Genomic DNA, 10,772 nt, shown 5'->3' with positions numbered 1-10,772 from the left:
ATCGATCGAAATGGAAGCACCAAAAGTGACATCTTTAAAAAATAAAATTTTATCAGTTGCTTGATTTGTAAATTTAAATATAAAAATTATTTTACAAAACTAGATTAATAAAATGAGTTATAATTAAATCTTTTTTCTTTACTCCAACTTAAAAAAATTGGGAAGTCACCAAAAGTGAAAATTTTAGGTAAATTAAGAAGTACTTATAGCTGGTCGTAACTTAATTTAATGTTTGAATTTATTTTTAAAGTTAAATTTTACTTTAATTGGATTAAAATCATAATCACATCCTGAATTTTATTTGTAAATTCAATTTCAACATAAAATTTTTAAATTCAAATTTGTTACTTTATATTTACATTTAATTGTTTATTATTTTAATTTTATTTTAATTTGAATTCTAGAATTTAAATTTAAATTTAAATTTTAAATTTTAAATTTTAATCAAATTATCTTAGCTAAGAACTTCAATTTGAACTTTGAATTCAAATAGCTCCAATTATAAATTCAAATTATGGACTGAAATTTGAATTTAAAATTTAAATTTTTAAGTTGAAATTCAAATTCAATTTTATTTGCTATTTACATTTAATTTCAATAAAGAATTTCAGTTTGAACTTTAGACTCGAATTATAAATTCAAATATTCAATTTGAATTGCGATTTAAACTCAAATTTTTAATTACATTAAATATTAATTCAAATTCTGAATCCATATTTGAATTCACAATTTAAGAACTAAGAGTAAATTAAATATAATTCAAATTATGAATTCAAATTTAAATAAATTTTTTAATTTCTATGTTGAACTTTTATTTTAGAATTTAATTTTAGTTATGAGTTATAAATTAGACTTTAAATTCAAATTGTAAATATAATTTTTATCTTAAATTTTAATTATAAATTCAATTCAGATTTAAATTTAAATTTAAATTTTAAAATATAATTTTGCATTCTAAATATAAATATAAATATAAAATTTTAATTTAAATTGTGAGTATAAGTCGTTTGTTTATAATTTTACCTCCTTATATATAATTTAGTAATTAAAATTACAAAACTATAGTTTTAATGTTTTACTCTACAGTCAACCAAACAATCGAACTAAAATGTTACTTTTGTAAAAGTTATTTTTGCAAAAATAATTTTTTTCATTTCACCAAATTATTTAGCTTCAGAACAACTCAACTACTGTACACTGCAATGAGTTGTGTTGAATCTATCTATCCATTAATTCAAATGTCCCATTTTAGTTTTTTTTTCCTTATAAATATGGTCAACTTATTCCTATGGATAAAAATTTAATATAGACTTTCCCTACTGTGGAACCTTCACTGAAATCGCTTTAAAAGTCGTGAAATTTCATGTAATGATCGGTGGATACAATAATCTTATGGCCAATTGTGTGAGTTAAAAATTTAAAAGCGTTTGCCTAAGACGAGGGGATTATATGTTGAAAAATCGAGATTAAAGGTTCTATAGTCCTTAAAAATCATAAAGATTTCTAATTAATTACGCCTATTCATATTTAGACAACCTCCGATTAAGCTGGTCAATTATGATAATTAGCAAAATAGAATGCATTTCTTTTATTACTCTTGTACATCGGTATACAAAAATTAATACAACTGAAAAAGAGGAAAAGCGACAATTATCATTTCTCTACTTCTCTCATTTTCAAGGTATTTCTCCAAACAATGTCGGCCATGCATCATTCATAAGCTTTCTTTGGTATTTCATCAAGCATTTGACACGCACACAAGTAATGTGCAAATTGCCTTTGACATTTTATTGAATACTTGGCATGCGTACATGAACAATGCAGGATGCTCAAGTTTCCTTTGACATTCTGTTATATGCACACCAATTTTGGCATTTCATCGAACGCTTAGCACGCGTGCATGAACAATGCGCTATGCACAAATTTTTTTTGGCATTTTGTTTAACACTTGGCATGTGCACATAAATCATCCATCATGCACAACTTGTTTTTGACAAAAGCCAATTCAAAAATAGCAGCAATCAATAATTTGATTGGAGCTTTCCGTCGACGGCTAAGCGTCAAACGAATTGTAACGTATCGAAACCCGAAAACGATAATCGAACTTTAATCAAATTGGTTAAAGTGTCGAGAGAAGTGGATTTGTAAAGTTCCATTTTGCATTCCAAAAAGGTTGGAAGAGCAAAAATGAGTTTACGAAGTGTTGGAGTGGTTTTGGCATCGAACGGCGCGAAGTAGAGTCGAAACGATGCAAAAACAGCATTCTGGAGCATTGTGTACCGGTATGCCATGATGGCTGTACCAGTACAGCAAGCGACCCGAGCACTGGTTGCTCTCGGGTTTGAGTCTGCGCGAAGGTGTACCGGTACGGGACCCGTGTACCGGTACACAAACTGCGCAACCGAGAGGGTCTGCTCTCGGGTTTGGGCTTCTGCGCAGGCCCGTACCGGTACACAAATCCGTGTACCGGTACACAGGGGCTCTGGCAGCAGGGATAGGTCTGCTGCAGGATTAAAGTTGAGGGGCCTATTTGCAAATATCGCAACATGATATTTGGCCCACCCCTCTCCCATTTTCACAGCAAAACCCCTCTCCTCTCCTCTCCCTCTCATTTCCTCTCTTTCTCTCTCTAAAAGCTTGGGCTAGGGTTTGGGAAAGAAGAAGAAGAAGCAAGGAGGAGAAGAAGAAGAGCTTGGAGAGGATCTTGTGGCTCTCCAACAAGGTGGACTTGGGTGAGCTCGTGGCAAGGGTGAGTTCTTTTGCTCATAGAACTCTAGGGTTTGGTTTTAGACCATGGATTTTGGGATTTTGATCCTCTAATTATCCTAGAAACCCTCTAAAGGCATTGGAACACATGGAAACTTGGGTTCTTCATGGTGCTCCCATGGTGGATCACTAGGGCACCAAGTGGATGCCCTAGGGATGAGTAGAAAGGCTTTGTGATGGTATTAGAGAACTTCTTGGTGGATTCTAAGCCATTTTTAGCTTAGGAATGAGATCAATCCAAGAGCAAACCATATAGGGCTTGGTTAGGGTTCAAATTTGGGGCTTTTGCCCTAGAATTTTTCGGGGACAAATTGAACCCGTAGAAACCTAATTGGGGGTGTCCTAAACGCGTGGGACAACTCCGTTTGAGGATACGAAAATGTTTAAGTATAGTTCGTGTATAAAGGGGCTAATTTAGCACTATTTGGGTTTTAGGGCGCAAAGTTCGGCGTTCCTAACCTTCGGGAGACATCGTATTCTTCATCCACTACTTCATTAAGATGGGTGGTGCATTCCAAGGATACCGGAAATCTCTTTATGTCTAAGTGTCATTTTTTTTTGAGCATATGAGTATAATTGAGCATTATGCACAATAGGGTTAAATTGTAAGCTTCTTGTAGCATGATGTGAATTCAAATGCATGTTAAATGTTTGTAAGTTCGTGCGAATGATACTCCCTATGTATGCATGATCGTGACAAGAACCTAGAAGGGTTAGTAAACAAAAGTGACATTGACGAGTCTAGAGGACTTAGAAAACAAGTATGGTATCAATGACAAAGAACAAGAACAAGAACAAGCAGTGTACATGATACTAGTAGAGGTTAGAGAATGCAAGTAAATTGGGTTAGTAACATTATGACATAAACACCTTAGAATTAAGGGTCACATGTACATGGTTCTCCTTGAAGTCAAGGAATGGATTGAACTTGGAATCCTTAAAGTTAAGGATTGATTGTACTCACCTAATAGTCCTTGCTCGAGGGCGGTAGCTCCCCCTCGGGCGATGTGCTCCGGAGTTGTCATCACTGGGTCGTAGCGGTTATCTCCCCAGAGGGCGGTCCCGTCGGGTCGTAGCGGTTATCTCCCCGACAATAGGGATTTGGGTTGGTGAGTTTGTGAGGGCGAAACCTACGGGCTAGCCATGAGATTGGGTAATTAAAAGTTAATCTTGCATTCATCATGAGCATTCTATCGAGCATAGTTTTATTTATCGTTCAGGCATATTAGCTGCATTTGTTAGTTGGTTATTATCTATTCTTTCTTCTATTATGCCTGATTAGACCTAGTGGGATAGTCGGCGTGGTTGGTTGCCAAACCCACTGGAAACTTTGTTGTAGTTCTCACCCCACTATTTCCACAGAGCCGGGACCGAGCGAGCCGGCAGATGATCGCGGTAAGGGCATCGCGCCCTAGATAGAGACCGCATGAGATGGATTTCATTTTGTAGCTGCATACCCTTTACTATCGTCTTTTGTATTTGATGATTTTAGTATTATGAACTTGCCTTAATGAATGAAAGGATATTTATGTTAAAGGTCAAAAGGTATATTTTGGGAGAAATGAGATGTAAAAAAAAATGATGCGAGAATGTGACAGAACTTGATTATAGTTGGATACATGTATGTGATTTAAATTTAGTCATATTACTTGTATATCGAATTGCTAATTCTTTCACCTTGGCTATTGCTTGCCCTCGTGCAAGCCATTGTGTATGCTTCCGCTTATGCAAATTTGTACTCTATTGATACTTGTGTTAGGCCTTGGGCGGACGGGGGAAGCTCTGTCCGTTCGGCGTCTGTTTGACGCTCTCGAACCGGCCAAAAGGGATCGGGCTCGGGGCGTGACACGAATAGTCGTCGTCATTGTCGTCGTCTACCGCTGACGGCTAAGCGTCAAGCAGATGATCATCGTCGTCGTTGTCGTCGTCTACCGCTGACGGCTAAGCGTCAAGCGGATCGTCGTCGTCGTTGTTGTCGTCTACCGCCGACGGCCAAGCGTCAAGCGGATTGTCGTCGTCGTTGTTGTCGTATACCGCCGACGGCTAAGCGTCAAGCGGATGATCATCGTCGTCGTTGTCGTCGTCTACCGCTTACGGCTAAGCGTCAAGCGGATGATCATCGTCGTCGTTGTTGTCGTCGCCGCCTTTACCGCCGACGGCGAAGCGTCAAACGGTTCGTTGTCATTGTCGTCGCCGCCTTTACTACCGACGGCGAAGCGTCAAGCGGATCGTTGTCGTTGTCGTCGCTGCCTTTACTGCCGACGGCGAAGCGTCAAGCGGATCATTGTTGTTGCTGTCGCCGCCTTTACCGCCGACGGCGAAGCGTCAAGCGGATCATCGTCGTCGTTGTCGTCAGCGCAGCAACAGCAGGCGGATGGCCACCTCCTTGGTCGATGATGACACCATACTAGCAAAAGAGAACGTGTACCACTCCGGGATCAACGACAACGGGGCAACGACAGTCAGCAAAGGTGTAGGAATAGCGACGAGTGGTCGTCTTTTATTGGTTGACGATGACCCGGCGTAGTAGAGGTTGATGACAGCATGTATAGCCCAGTGTGCATAGAAAGCTCGATGTATGGAGTGCCTTGACTAGGAGAGAAGAGGGAGAAAAAAAAATAAAAGTGAGAGAATCTAAACCCACTTTTCTATTTGGCTCTTTTTTTTATCCAAGTTTCTTTTCTCTTTTTTTTGTGAGTAGAATCCTCTCTTTTTTTCTTTGTTCACTTCTCTTTATATAAATAGAGGGTGGTGGAGGTTTATGGTGAAGAGAAAAGTAAATGGTGGAGAAGTGGAGGGAGTGATTGAGAAGTGGAGAAAGTGGAGAGAATGGTGGAGAAAGTAGTGGGAATGGTGAGAAAGTGGAGGGAATGGTGGAGAAAGTAGTAGGAATGGTGAGAAAGTGGAAAAAATGGTGGAGAAAGTGGTAGAAATGGAGGGAATGGTAGGAGATAGTGGAGGAGTGAATTTAGGGAAGTGATCATCATTTTTTTTTTTTTAACAAATGCCCCCACCGGAGTGTATATGAGCGCAAAGCTTGAATGTACATCTCCGGTGCTGATGTTTTCTTTCAATGCGCTCATTATCGTGTTATAGCTAGGCTCAGCAACGTCAAGGTCGAATAGTTGGTGAAGCTGGTATTCGGCAGCGTTGGAGTTCAGGTCGAGTAGTTGGTGAAGCTGGTACTCGGCAGCGTTGGAATTGAGGTCGAGTAGTTGGTGAAGCTGGTACTCGGCAGCGTTAGAATTGAGGTCGAGTAGTTGGTAAAGCTGGTACCCGGCAGCGTCGGAATTGAGGTCGAGTAGTTGGTGAAACTGGTACCCGGCAGCGTCGGAGTTAGTTGGTGAAACTAGTACTCGGCAGCGTCGGAGTTGAGGTCGAGTAGTTGGTGAAGCTGGTACTCGGCAGCATCGGAATTGAGGTCGAGTAGTTGTCTGATACTTGACAGCGTCAGAGTTGAGGTCGAGCAGTTGGTGAAGCTGGTACTCGGTAGCGTTCGAGTTGGCGTCGAGTAGTTGGTAAAGCTGATACTCGGCAGCGTTGGGATTAACTGGGGATGAAGAAGGTCAACAGTAGTATGTCTTCAGAAATCGACCATTAATTGGAGGCAAAGGATGTCTCCCTTCACAATCAATAAGTTGATAGGCCCTGCCATCAAAAACTTTTTCGACGATATAAGGTCCTTCCCACTTAGGCTCGAATTTTCCTTTAAGGCACTGGCGTGCCATGATAGGCCTTTTCTGGACCAGCACTAAATCTCCTGGCTTAAAAACTCGTCCTCTAACCACTTTGTTATAGGATTGTGCCATTTGAGCTCGATAAAGTTCAAGATTTTGTTTGGCTACTAGCCTTTGACCTTCTAACGATTCTAGCTCGGCCGGTCTAAGTTTTATCTGTTCCTCTTCTGTAAGCTTCTCGTGCACTACAATTCTTAAAGAGGAGAGCTCTACTTCGAGAGGTAACACCGCTTCCCCCCTGAATACTAATGTATAAGGAGTCATTTGTGTTGGAGTACGAACTGTTGTGCGATAGGCCCATAAAGCTTCTTGTATTTTCTCATGCCAATCGCGTTTGTTCTTAGAGACTGTTCGTTTAAGAATTTCTCCAAGCGTTTTGTTAAAGGCTTCTGCAAGGCCATTTGCTTGTGGATAATATATGCTAGAGGAACGCCAATCAATCTTGTATTTGGCCGGAAGTCGATAAACTTTCTGAGATTTGAATGCCGGCCCATTATCTGAGATCACACGATTAGGAATTTCGAACCTGTAAATTGTATCCTTGTTGCACCTGGGACGAGTCGTTGTACCCGACCATTCTTTGGACATTCGGGAGTTTTGCCCCAGCTGCCCTATTCGGGTTGGAGATTGGATCATGCCCATTGATTTGCTAGCCTTGCATAAACTCGGGGAGTTTGAGGTTGTGTTGGGCATGAATTGGTTGACTAAGTACTACGCCACTATCGATTGCAAAGATCGAACGGTGATTTTTAGAGAGCCAGGGCAGGCGGAGGTTGTGTACCGAGGATGTTAGAGTTCGCTGTTTACGATGACGATTAGCTCCTCTCGAGCTAGGCAGTTGATTAGTAGAGGCTGCGTAGCCTATTTGGCTACTGTCGTGTTGCGGGGTGATGCGGACGCCCCTAGGATTGAGGATATCCCCGTAGTGCGAGAGTTTGGAGATGTCTTTCCAGCGGAGCTTCCAGGCATGCCCCCTGATAGGGAGATTGAGTTTGTGGTAGATCTCGTCCCCGGGACTACCCCGATCTCAAAGGCACCCTACAGNATGTCTAAGTGTCATAAAGGGGCATTAGACCTAGAGAATGTTGGAACTTCATTTGTGACTTAGAACTAGATCTTCGAGATGCTAGTGACTATATCATGTTAGAGACATGAGGGTTGGATACTTGAGACTTGGACTATGCTTGCTTGCCATTTGTGCTCATTCGCACATACTTGTGAGGGTTGCTCCCTACAAGCCGGCACTCCGGAGTTAGCCTTCGCGACCTATGTTCGCTCGTGCGATATTGAGAAGCCTACGGGGTCGAGTGGGACAGACACATTCCAAGAGTAGGGATGTTGGGCTACCACAGGCACTTAGGCGGCACAAGCTGGACTACCTTTGGTAGGTCCTTGATTGGAAATGGAAATCGACACGGTGTTGAGAATGAATAATCGCTACTAGATAGGCTTAGTAGTTGGATTAGGTGACATGCTCATGACATAGCAATGGGGTGTATAGTACACTTGCCGGTTTCATACATTGCATCATAGTATATTGGGTTATCTTTGATAGAGCGTACTCCTTATATTTTTGGCATATGGTACTGCGAGGTTTACTTGTTCATTATGTTGAGGCATATTAGCATGTATTGGATATGTTACTTTATGATAGCGTAGATGTACACCACCATGACATCATGCTTATTGGAGACATAGTAGTATAGCATTTCATTCATGCTTTCTTTCAGCAGTTTTTGTGTTCGCTATTTATTGCATATTACTATATGTCGTTACTTACCCTTTTCTTTTGGGGCCTAGTGGTGCATTGAGCTGAGGTCAGTAATTGCCCACTGGGAACTATAAATTATAGTTCTCACGCCCTCTTTTTCTCGATGTTTTTCAGAGCCTTCCACGCAGGGTGAGGCCAGGGATCGCGGGAAGGGAGTTGCTTCGAGCTAGCTTCCTTCGAGGACGAGTTGCTAGGTGGTCTACCTCTCGATGTTTACTTTTTGGCGAGAGGGTGAGGGTTGTACCAGTGTACTAGAGACCACCATTTTTGTACTAGAGACAGATATTGTACTACTTATGGTTTCTTTTATTGTCTAGCTTTATTTCTATACTTTGGTGTAGATGATAGAACTTTACTCGCTCTGATATCATTAGTTGCTAGTTATTTCACTTCTTTTATTTGTTCTATCTCGTGCTTTACTTCCGCTTTTGTTGTAGACGCCTTATATGTGTAGACATATGGCGAGTCTGGGCACGCTACCGGGAGGGCCTTCGCCGGTCCCGGGGCGTGACAGATTAATTGTAAGGGTTGTACCAGTGTACTAGAGACCACCATTTTTGTACTAGAGACAGATATTGTACTACTTATGGTTTCTTTTATTGTCTAGCTTTATTTCTATACTTTGGTGTAGATGATAGAACTTTACTCGCTCTGATATCATTAGTTGCTAGTTATTTCACTTCTTTTATTTGTTCTATCTCGTGCTTTACTTCCGCTTTTGTTGTAGACGCCTTATATGTGTAGACATATGGCGAGTCTGGGCACGCTACCGGGAGGGCCTTCGCCGGTCCCGGGGCGTGACAGATTAATTGTAAGGGTTGTACCAGTGTACTAGAGACCACCATTTTTGTACTAGAGACAGATATTGTACTACTTATGGTTTCTTTTATTGTCTAGCTTTATTTCTATACTTTGGTGTAGATGATAGAACTTTACTCGCTCTGATATCATTAGTTGCTAGTTATTTCACTTCTTTTATTTGTTCTATCTCGTGCTTTACTTCCACTTTTGTTGTAGACGCCTTATATGTGTAGACATATGGTGGGTCTGGGTACGCTACCGGGAGGGCCTTCGCCGGTCCCGGGGCGTGACAGATGTGATGTTCAAAGAAGCTAACAATATTATCAGCTTTGACTTCTCTTAACGGTATAGCTTCTGCCCACCGTGAGAAGTAGTCGGTTGCCGCCAAAATAAACCTGTGGCCTCGTCTTGAGGGCGGCTCAATTGGTCCAATCACATTTGTTCCCCAAGCTGCAAATGGCCATGCAGGGATTGTGGGATGTAATGATGCTGGAGGGCGATGAGGTATTTCATAATGAATTTGGCACTGATGACATTTTTTCGCATATTCGATACAATCGCCAGCCATCCTAGGCCAAAAATAGCCTACAATTCTTAGCTTGTGATACATTTTTGGGCCAGATTGATGTGCACCACAAATCCCAGCATGAACCTCTTCCATGGCCTTTCGTGCTTCTTCATGTGACAAACAGCGAAGCCACATATTTTCATATGACCTTCTATACAGAACGTTATTGTGAAAAAGATATTGCGGTATGCGCTTTTGAAGCCCAATTCTTTCTGTAGAATTATCGGAAAGTTTTCCATGTTTAAAATATTCAACAAAAGGTAGTCTCCAATTTGCATGATCAGTGGATGAATAGACGACTTGGCCAATCTGAGTCCATTCAGGGAGAATGTCAAGCATCGACGGCAATAGAAATCTTTACTCGATGTGAATGTCTGCATCGCCTCCAAGTGGTAAAGTAAGAGCGGCCGCTAGTTTAGCTAAAGCATCAGCCTCAACATTTTCTCGTCGTGGGATTTGTTTGATTTCGATAAATGCAAACTTTTCCATCAAATTACAGACCATTTTGTGATAAGGCATGAGTTCTGGCTTTCGAACTTCATAAACACCCAGAACTTGTTGGATGACGAGCTGCGAGTCACCGTATACGTGTAGATAGAATATCTCCGTATTAAGGGCTGTGATCAAACCAAAAATAAGCGCTTCATATTCAGCTTCATTGTTTGAGCACTCCTGCTTAAGAAGTAAAAATGTGTGGTATATGACCCCATTTGTAGGTGTAACGAATACAATTCCAGCACCCGCCTTCCTTCTTGGTGGGTCACAGCCAACTACTGGAATGGTACGTGATGCGCCATCAAAATACATCTGCCAATGTTGCTCTACATGTTCAGTGGTCATTACTTTTTTATCTAGCAGATCAGTTATGAGAGGTGAGTCATCAGGGGGTGGATAAGCAGCTAGAAAATCTGCAAGAGCCTGTCCTTTTACTGCTTTTTGTGGCACATAGGTAATATCAAATTCCATCATTAATACTGCCCATTTAGCAATTCGGCCCATCAAAGTAGGTCTATTTAGGATATATTTGATTGGATCAGCTCTAGCAACGAGTCTAATCTCATAGGACAGCATATAGTGCCTTAGTTTTTTCAATGCAAAGATCAAAGCAAGACAAAGCTTTTCAATAGGG

Source organism: Ananas comosus, linkage group 6, assembly GCF_001540865.1.
Source record: "Ananas comosus cultivar F153 linkage group 6, ASM154086v1, whole genome shotgun sequence".
Lineage (NCBI taxonomy): Eukaryota > Viridiplantae > Streptophyta > Magnoliopsida > Poales > Bromeliaceae > Ananas > Ananas comosus.
This window is presented reverse-complemented; position numbering follows the sequence as displayed.